Genomic DNA, 10324 nt, shown 5'->3' with positions numbered 1-10324 from the left:
TCAGACCTTTATTTTGAAATAGCAATGAACATGAAAAATCATGAAAGAATGGTAGAAACCTCAGTTTGTTTTCATGCCAAGAGTTCAAAAGATAGCATCCATTCAATTATTTGAGAAAAAAGGGTCTGAAATTTTTTTAAATATTAAGAAAAAAATATATAGATTCACCATTTGTGATGTGGCAGCGAGCTATAGCGCACATAGGCTACATGTTCTTTTTATGTGTTTCTTAGAGGTTGAATTCATATCAAAATCTGCCAAACTTCCCATATTACTTCTGAATAGAATGTCTACTTCATAAATTGTACGGAAATTGTGGAAATAGTGGTTCAGATCACTCAAACCACAAATGGAAATGGAGGCGCCCTTATATGGGCAGTAATGGAGTCTGGTTGTCACCTAGTGAAAAAGTGTGGTACTGCGCCCAAACAAAATCTTACTGAAAGCTCATCAACCTAAATTTTGAGAGTCGCCCAGGTTTAAAAAAAAAATACTTTATATAAAATATGAATAATATTTTTTTTTACATTGTATATTTCCATAAACTCAAACTTCTATAACTTTTTTTCTGTTTCACTTTCTTCATTTATTTAACTTCTTCAAAAATCTGCCAAATATACTCCAAAGCATTCTTTAATTACAACCATTTAAGTTCGAAATGTGCATTTTCATGTCTACTCAAAAAAAGGGGGGGGGGGGGGGGGGGGGGACACTTAACAGGTTAAAAGAACATTTAGCCTAACTAAATCATTATATTAAACACACACTGACTTTTAAATAAACCTAATACACAAGTTTGCTCTAGCTGAACACTGAACATTTGTTCAGCACAGAAGCAAATCCTCACAGTCATACTGCTTTAAATGAAATAAATACAGATTTGCTTTGGCTGTGACGAGACATTTTGTGAACGAGGTTTTTGCTACAGGCAGACAGACAGGGTTAATGTATTCAGAGCTCTGCTCTGCTGTCATCAAGTAATGCAGTTTGTACCCTTCTCAATGAGTCAGTGGGGGTTAACTGAGAGCCATCAGCTCTGATGCAGTCTAGAGGGATTGGATGAATGTTTAAAATGTCGCACTCACCTTAAGCTGCATTCACCTTGAAGAAAACATTCAATAGTACATCCTTCAGGCCAGATCTTTATCTCTGCATTTAGAACCATTTTCAATGTTTGACCATGTTTGATTAATGACATTAACTGAGCTTGACAAAGACCCCCAACACTAATATACTTTATTTACCTTGTTTTGCTTCATCAAAATATTTTACTGTTACAAATGTATCCAGTACATATACCAGCTAAATAGGCACGAGCTATAAGGACAATAAACACAAAATCAGAATTGTAACTTTCACATATTTTGTCATAATTTATTTAAGTTATATATCTCATCAAGAATAACAAAAGGAATATGTATTTTTTTCCCGAATATATTGCTTTATCACACCTATAGATGCTTTGCTCAAGGTCACAGATACACACTAATCTGTACATGATGTCAGGACCAATTGTAACTGAAAATATGATGATTCTCACTTATACACGGTACAATCACTTTAAAGGTCATCTGGAATGAAAAGCAGATGAAGAATGCAAGGAAAACAGAAGTGCTTCCCTAATTGTTTTTAGTGCCTTTCTGCTGTTGCCAAGGAAACTGTGTGTGTGTGTGTGTGTGTGTGTGTGTGTGTGTGTGTGTGTGTGTGTGTGTGTGTGTGTGTGTGTGTGTGTGTGTGTGTGTGTGTGTGTGTGTGTGTGTGTGTCAGTGTATAGAAGTTTGTGTATAGCAGCTGAGCTATAACATTAAAGGAAAGGCTAATCAACTTGTTCTTCTTGCCTTTCACACACAGATGCACATGAAAGTGTAGATGAAAAACAACTACTGAGTTCTTGGTCCCAAATATGACTCTTTATTTCAAAAGACATCAGGTTAAAGGTTAAAGCTTTTGTCCCATAGATGTTCTTTGTCTATTGTTCAAACTGCTGGGTGATTTTTCTCTCTCTCTCTCTCATTATTTAGAAGCTAGTCGTGATGAATCAGTTTTTCAAATGTATGTGAGAGGTAATCAAGATCACTTGTGCATCTAACAACCACGAAGGTCCTTAATAAGATGTGAAACACTGAATCGCAGCCTTTTCCCATAATGATGCATATAGATTTGTCTGAAAATGTTCCAGCTATGAGAACAAAGAGAAAAACACAGAGTTTGCTATCGGACAATAGACAACACACAGACCAGTGCATTTCACATTGAGATGAGTCAAAAATGAACATTTTGTTACTCACCCTCAAGTTGTTCCGAACCTGTATGAGTTTCTTTCTTCTGTTGAACACAAATGAAGATATATTTGAAGACTGTTGGTAATCAGTTGACGGCAGCCATTGACTTTCATAGTTGGAAAAAAAAAATACTTTAACATTCTTTAAAATAACTTATTTTGTGTTCAACAGAAGAAAGAATCTCAGGTTTGGAACAACATTTTATGCATAATCATTTGAAACGTATTGTATGTTTTATATACAGCGAAAGTATCCTGTTTTTAGCCTCTATTTGACTGTAATTGCAGAATCGTCGAGAAGTCAGCAAGCTGATTAGAAAGCGTGGTGAATGTTTATAGGCCTGGTTGTTAATGAATTATGCTAAATATAATTATTGGGTTACACTTTATTTTAAGGTGTCATTGTTACAGTGTAATTATATATTTAAGTAGGCTACTGAGTGATATACTTACAATAGGGTTAGGGTAGGATTAGGATTTGGTTGAGGGTTAGTTATATGTAATTATGCATAATTTACTGTTATTTCTATGGTAAGTACATGTAAAACTGTAAAATAAAGTGTTACCAGTTATTGTAATAAGATCTTCACAATAAATGTCCTCCATGATTCCATTTTTTTCCGACAACAAAGCACTTGAATGTGACAAGCTCGTAATCACGACTTTGGTAGTGGGAAAGAAGGAAACTCCCGATAGCATGTGAAGGGAGCGTTGAGTCATGTCGGAAAGATAGTATTGAGGAGCTGAATGCACATGAATGCCAACACAAAGCTCGGGATTTTCTTTAAGCTCCGATCTTTCCAAGCTGGGGACGTGTCAGTGAGAAACATGGCAGAATACCACAATACTTACAGGTATTTAGCAGTGACATTGTCAGGCTTTTTTATTTACTACAAAATAAGCCAATTGCCTGCACAAAATATAATAGCATTGTAATATAACAATATAATATGTAACGATAAAGTTTACAGTGGCTTCACAACATAATAAAAAAGCAAAACACACCTGATGCACTTTCTTTGTTCTTCATTTTCTAGAAGTAGAGTTTGAAAATCTTGCTGTATTTTTGTGTAGCTAGTTATTTAAGAGAAGGTTCACTGCCATCCTGCTCCGGCGAAAGTGACTTGACGCTACCTGATGTCGTAAACACGACTTTCCAACTCGTAAATACGAACTTCCCAGGAGGACTTGAAAGCACCAATAGTACGCCTTCTTTCTGCGTCGGTGGAAGAATACCCATGAAAGAACCATTGACAGAAAATGGAAACTGAACCTCAAAAGACAATTTTGAAGAAACTGTGATTTACTCACACTTGATGCGTTTAAAGTTTGGCTTTAGCATGTTTATATTTGCAATAATCCAGCAAGCATAAAATACATAACAAATAGTCCAGCTATAATTTTCTTAAAGAGCTTTTTGCAGAGCATTCTGGGACTTGCCTTTGCAGTGAAAATGATGCTGCCTTGGAATCATAAGATGCCATAAAATGTTAGGCAGCTCACTGTAGGTTTTGGATAGCCTAATATGTGTTCAGTGCAAGACAAATTCTCATTATAACATCAACTCTTCTCTAGTGGACACCAGAACCACTAACAACTTCAAAACTTCCTCAGAGCACTCAGTTCATTTCTTTTCCCTGGGTCTCTTTTATCACATTTCATCTCCCTTATGTAATTCTATTAGCATATTCAGAGTTTTTGATCTTGATTTTTACGTAATGTTGGCTATAAAATATACCTGCTGATTAATCATTTCAGAGGATTTTGAAGTTGTGGGGGCTGGTTCAAGCTAGTTTAGAGCCCTATGGAAAGAGACATCAGTATTTGTGAAGTGTCTGAAGTGGGCAGGACTTTGACGGAGCTAAAAAATAAAATTTCACTCCTCCAGGGGAATAAAGTGTAGAGATAAATTTTACACACTCACAGGCAGTCTGAAAGCGTGGGAGAGAGCTGCTTTCTCTGGGCCGTTACCCTTCTGATCGATACAATCTGATCTGCTGAACCGTAGAGTTTTAAGGGGAGGGCAGGATATGCATGTGCGCAGGTCTTTGTGCAATACGGAAAAATAGATACAAATGCAATAAGAAGTCTTTGTCACACTTGAATCATTATTAACAGATTGCAAGAACTATCAATATGGGCTGATTTATAATATCATTAAAAGGTGGAAAGGCTTGAGTGTTTTTACATGTTGAATGACAGCAGGATTGACAAATGGACAGATGAATCAAGAGGACAGACTGTTTATCACACTCTCGTCTCCGTGGAAACGAATTGGATATGTTAACATTATACGAGAAAGCTGTTAACAAGATGTGGTGTTTTGTCCAAACAATCTATAACTTTTAAACATTTCCAGTTATTTATCATCAAACAAACAAATACATTTTTAATATATATATAGGCTATATATATATATATATATATATATATATATATATATATATATATATATATATATATAATGTCTTGCTGTAATCTATTAATTAAATAGTTCTGTCACTGTAAAAATTATATGATCAATAAGTCATGGCAACATATGTTATTCTGTTACTTTAACTCATCAAAATATTTCAAATAGTTTCGACTTTTCAACAGTTTTAACTGATTCAACTAGGCAAGATAACATTTTTTTTTTTATGATACAGACAATTTGATTATATTAAAAATCTAGGTATACCTAAACTTAAAGCTACACTGTGTCATTTTTTAAGTTGATTATTTGCAAAAAACACTTTGTTCTTTCAAAATGATATGTGCTCATTAATGTGTAATTACTTCTACCACCTATTCAAGTATTCTCGTAAGCGTAGAATCTGCCATTTAGAATACATACGAGCGAGTCGCTCGAATGGCGGCAGCCATGTTGCACCTCCATCTTGAAAATACATTAGCCAAAGAGGGACATACCTGGAAATTCAAGATTCGCCTTTTGCGTTTTTACACTCAGTGGCACCGTGACGAATGCGAGGGGGAGATTACTCGCGACTGCCGGCAGATTTGAAATAATACGGCCACCGTAGGAGTTAAAACGCCCTCGGAATGGGAGGGGCTAGAAAGTAATAGTCATAAACAATTTCACCGCTAGATGGGAGAAAATCCTACACAGTGTAACTTTAAGTGTTAAGTTGAATTGGGGGATTTTAATTTTTTTTACAAGCAGATACTATTACAGTGCAACAAATCTTCGTAAGTATTTATAAACTGAACTAAATCAGAAAATTAGCTCAAAGGATGAATAAAACAGCTTCATGATTTAACTGCTGCAACTTAATTTAGTACTTTCATAATTATTATCAAAGTAAAGCAGTATGTTGAAGTCAGAAAGCTTTTACTTTCAATATTACATATTCTATTCACGGCCACAATTAGTTTCAGCATTATCATCTTTACAAGATGACAAAAATGAAAGCGTTCCTTCTGTTCTCTGGTTTTATAAATGCGGTGGTCAATTCATTTCCAGCTAAGCCTTTGGAGTAGCTAGAAGCTGATCCCACATATTACTTCTCTGTATCATAATATTTGGGTACATTAAAGCCAAGGATTAATTTCCTGAAGTGGAAGAACAGAAATTGAAGAGACTGTAGCTTCACTTTGCATGGACGAACTGGTCCTTTGGAGTAGCGTTTGAGAGCTCAAATACTACAAATCTCAGTACCCTTTGGGTCAAGAGTTGAGAATGATGGGGAATTCAGGCTGAAGGGAAACATATGACAGCGTGCCACAACATTTCCATATACAACCCCCACAGGGACTGCACCAGGTTTGGAGTACTGATGAATAATTAATCTGTTTTCCGTCTTTCCCGTTTGGCCTGCTTGTTTCTCATGGCATTCTGTGTCCCTCACGTCCTTCATAGTATTCCCTCCATCTCTCTCTTTCTCTCTCTCCCAATGCAATCAGAGTCTGTACTGTCATTCTGGTGATCAGCCTAATAACAGTCAATCTTTCTAGTTTGCCAAACAATTGTGAGGAGCCGTCTACGACAGCTATATTGCATAATTTGTTTCACAGGAAGTCAACAATCTATATACAATTTTCTGTTTCGGAGAAACTCTACCATGAAAAGATGCAATCAGCCTGGAAACCATAATGTATTTGCCTTTCTCTTATCATAGTCACAAAAAACACAAGACAATTCCCTTGTCAAAGAGCACATAGGCTAACAGCTTCCACCCTACAAAGATGACAGGGCATTTAATAAATATTGATAAAATTTAAAATAGCTAAGTGATTCAAAATTTTAATTGTCGTGCCGATAATACCTGATAAGTGGAGCGACTGTATAAACAGAATCTTAAAAAATCTAAAAAATCTTTATCTACAGCATGGTTCTGAATTTAAATATCAGAGTTCTGGTTTGGAATTTCAATTTCAAGGGAAATAAAGTCATAAAGTGATTACTGTCATATTTTAATAGTTTCAATTAAAGCCGATTCGTTACGATTGCAATATGGTGGTTGTTTCATTCTTGGAATGATTCAATGTTTTTGAGCAAAATCAGTTCAGTGAATGATTCAATGACTCCCTCATAAAGACGGACATCAGTCTTGTGGACTTACAATGGCCACCAAGCGGAATTACGTCACAAAAGTGTGGACCCGGAGGAAGATCGTGAAGGTTTTCATTTGGGACAGGCCTAGTGACTCACTCAAAATCACTTGTCACCACACACTCCAGAAATATGGTGTTACCTCCAGAAAGAGTTGCTAAAAATCCCTATCACTCCTGCACTACTTTTGAATCTACAGCGTAATAGGTGTAGTCCAATTTCCGATTGAAGGACTCTTAAAAGCCATTTTTTTTGCTGAATCAAAAACATCCCTATAGCTAAGATAAGCTAAGCCAAGCTAAGCTTGTTTCCAACACAGATTAAAAAATTTTTTTTTTTACAAATTGCGACTTTTTATCTCACTTATCTTTAATCACAATTGCGAGTTTTTGTCCCTCACAGTCCGGACTTTATAACTTGCAATTTCTTAAAAAAAAAAAAAAAAAAAGCATATGAAGAACTATATTATAAACCAGTTATTTTAGTGAATTCAAAACATGCGGCATAGGAGTGCAACCAGTGTAGTCGAACGAATGTCTCTAATTAGTCGATTCTTTTTAGTGAATCAAACATCAAACTTTGAGACCTTATTTAAATCGCTGTACAGACTGGTTGTTCATATGACAATATTGCAAATATCTAGGCTAGTTGAAGACAATTATTGGATTACATTTATTCTCTAAACAAATCTGTGTAAACACACATTTTGCAAGAATTGGTTTAAAAATTAATTTAAGCATTTAATGTATTTATTGTTTAAATTATCTTAGAATTTTTTCCCCAAATATTTATTCCTTACAAAAAAAAAAAAAAAAAAAAAACGGTTAAAAAACATCCTAGTGTGACTCAGAGACATCATTATGTGCCTCATTCTCTGTCTGTGTTTAGTAACAGCGCCTTTCACTAACAAGCAGGCTTTTTGTAGATTCAGGTCACAATGACTAGTGCCTCCCCCTGATTTTTGCACTCTGATGTGACCATGCTCTGGGACTGAAAGTCATTTCCTCTACTGGAGCTTTTCTCATTGGCCCAATTATCTCATTTTGAAACTAAAGTGGGCTCTTATGTTCTTGCCGTGCATTCTGGGTCACTAGAGTGTGTGCTCTCCATTGCCTGTGGACAATTTAACCACCCTCCAGGTTGTATGAAATAAAATGAGAAAGTAATGGGAGCTTATGGATTTTACACAGTGTCAAATGAAATCATTTGTATTGCAAAACAGTTCCCATCACATGTTGCATATGCACATGTTTGTGCACAGACAAGGAATAGACTAGAGTAAGTATAATTGCCCATGCATTGAATCAATCAAAGTTTTCAACACTTGCACTATTTGTGCTACAGATATGAATGAGGTGTTAAATTAAATGGTTTGTATAAGGAGATGTGTATTATAACTTTTGAAAGCAATCAGACAATAAATTATATATGAAAATACTATAGACTATGCAACATCAATCACAGAGACTTGGGGAAGGAAACATTAATCTAGTTATCCACATCATGTTTGCAGCATTAATCAATAATTTTTGCAGCATTAATCAATCATTTCTGATTTTCTCTCTCTTACGTTTTGTAAGGCAAAAATGATTGCTGATTGAATCTGTTGGAGATAAGGCCCATACTAGCGCTTCAAGGGAGTCGTTCACTTGCTATTTAAAGTGAGGTGGGAAATCAGTCAGGCTGAATCCAAGGTGAAACCACACTGGCATCCCCATGTGTCCTATCATTCCAGTCCTCACTGCCTTCTGCTACAGTAAAAGGATGCACAAATATCTACGGGCAAAATATATCAAGAATTTATTGAAGGATTGGCTGTAAAGGTCAAGAGTACACTAAAAAGCAGAAGGGTTTCATTGCCTGTGTCTGAAATTGCATACTGTACTTCCCTACTGTATAGTCGGGTGACAAAATAACAGTATGTGACAAAAGAATTTGCAGTAATGTGCATTCGATGGATACTTTACTATCCCATGAGGGCACGGGAGAGGATTTATGAATGGCAGTGAAGTGATACAACTGACGCTGGTAGGTCACATGATAATGACAACATGGCGAATGTACATCCAGATTATATTCATACTACACAGATTCATACTATATAGAACATAATTTTTTGGCACTCGCTAAGTACTCACTCAAAATAAGTCTTTATTTTGGATACAGCCAGAGTGAGCATCAATTAAAATATCATATCAAGATCAATTACAAGGTCATTTGAATGGTCTGAGCCATAGCCTTGTGGGCAGTGCTCCAACATTTACCACAACCTTACTCCCCTGGCATCAAGAGGCGTGCTAGCGACTGATGCCAGAGGCTAGTCTTTAGCTTCCTTGCTTGCGCGCCCGGCTCCCACGCTGGAGACGCCAGTATAAGTCCTGATCGGAGCGGGTCGATTAGGACTGGTTACATTTGGTGCCGTGACCCGGGTGGGAGTGAGGTTTAGGGGGGTGAGTGTAACGTATGTAAGCCAGTTAGAGCTGTCCGTGTGAACCTCAATCCCCTGATCTCAAGAGGCGGGCCAGCCCCACACTAGAGTTCTCAACGGGCCTGAAAATAACAACCCGACCCGACCCGGCCCGTGGCTTTTAAAGCCCGGACCCGATGTAACCCGACACATCAACATGAATTATCTGCCCGAACCCGGCTCGCGGCCCGACGCCGCGTCGGATTTTTTTTTCTTCTCATACACGTATTATCATGACCAGCAGACGGAAATTCAAATCAACCTTTAATGTTCACGCCTTTTAACAATACAAACAACTGAAACAATAAACTTTAAATATATAAATAGGCTGTAGTAGCGACGGTGAATTCACCTGAGGCAAGTTTACTTTTCACCAACTCCATCTTCTTCTCCAGGCTAAAGGCGACAGCGTGCACGCAGCGGCGTCAGGTCTGCCCTATGGGTCTGCCCCCGCCCCTCTCCGTGATGCGCTTGCACGCAGCAGCCAGACTTTCTTTACGGTGAACAGCAGCGATGATTAATAAATGTTTTTTTTTTTTCACTGACTGGAAAAGATTAAGCCCGAGGTCCGACCCGACCCGAGTCATTTGATTATATTTTCGACCCGAACCCGTTGAGAACTCTACCCCACACATTGGAGACCGTGGTTCGAGTTACGCTCGGAGCGGGTCAAGTAGGACCGGTTACACTAGTAAATTTCACAAATAATTACAAAGAAATGGCAAGTAACACATTGATTTATATGACATTTTAAAAAAGACTGAAATAGAAATTTTCTTGTTAAAAAAATACTTCAATAATCAGTGACAAGCTTCAGTCTTGTAGTGTGTACTAGACATATATTATTATATATAATAATACAGTTGTGATTGACTGTTGACAGATGGGCCTAAATTTATCATTTTGAGAGCTTCACTCCTCAACTTGCATAAGCAATCATTAAAGCTCTTGAACGATTGAATTTTCCCACATATCCTTCTATTTATTTCTCTAGTCTCCTCTCCACAGCTTTGTTTTCGAGCTG

The sequence above is a fragment of the Rutilus rutilus genome, assembly GCF_951802725.1.
Source record: "Rutilus rutilus genome assembly, chromosome: 12".
Lineage (NCBI taxonomy): Eukaryota > Metazoa > Chordata > Actinopteri > Cypriniformes > Leuciscidae > Rutilus > Rutilus rutilus.
This window is presented reverse-complemented; position numbering follows the sequence as displayed.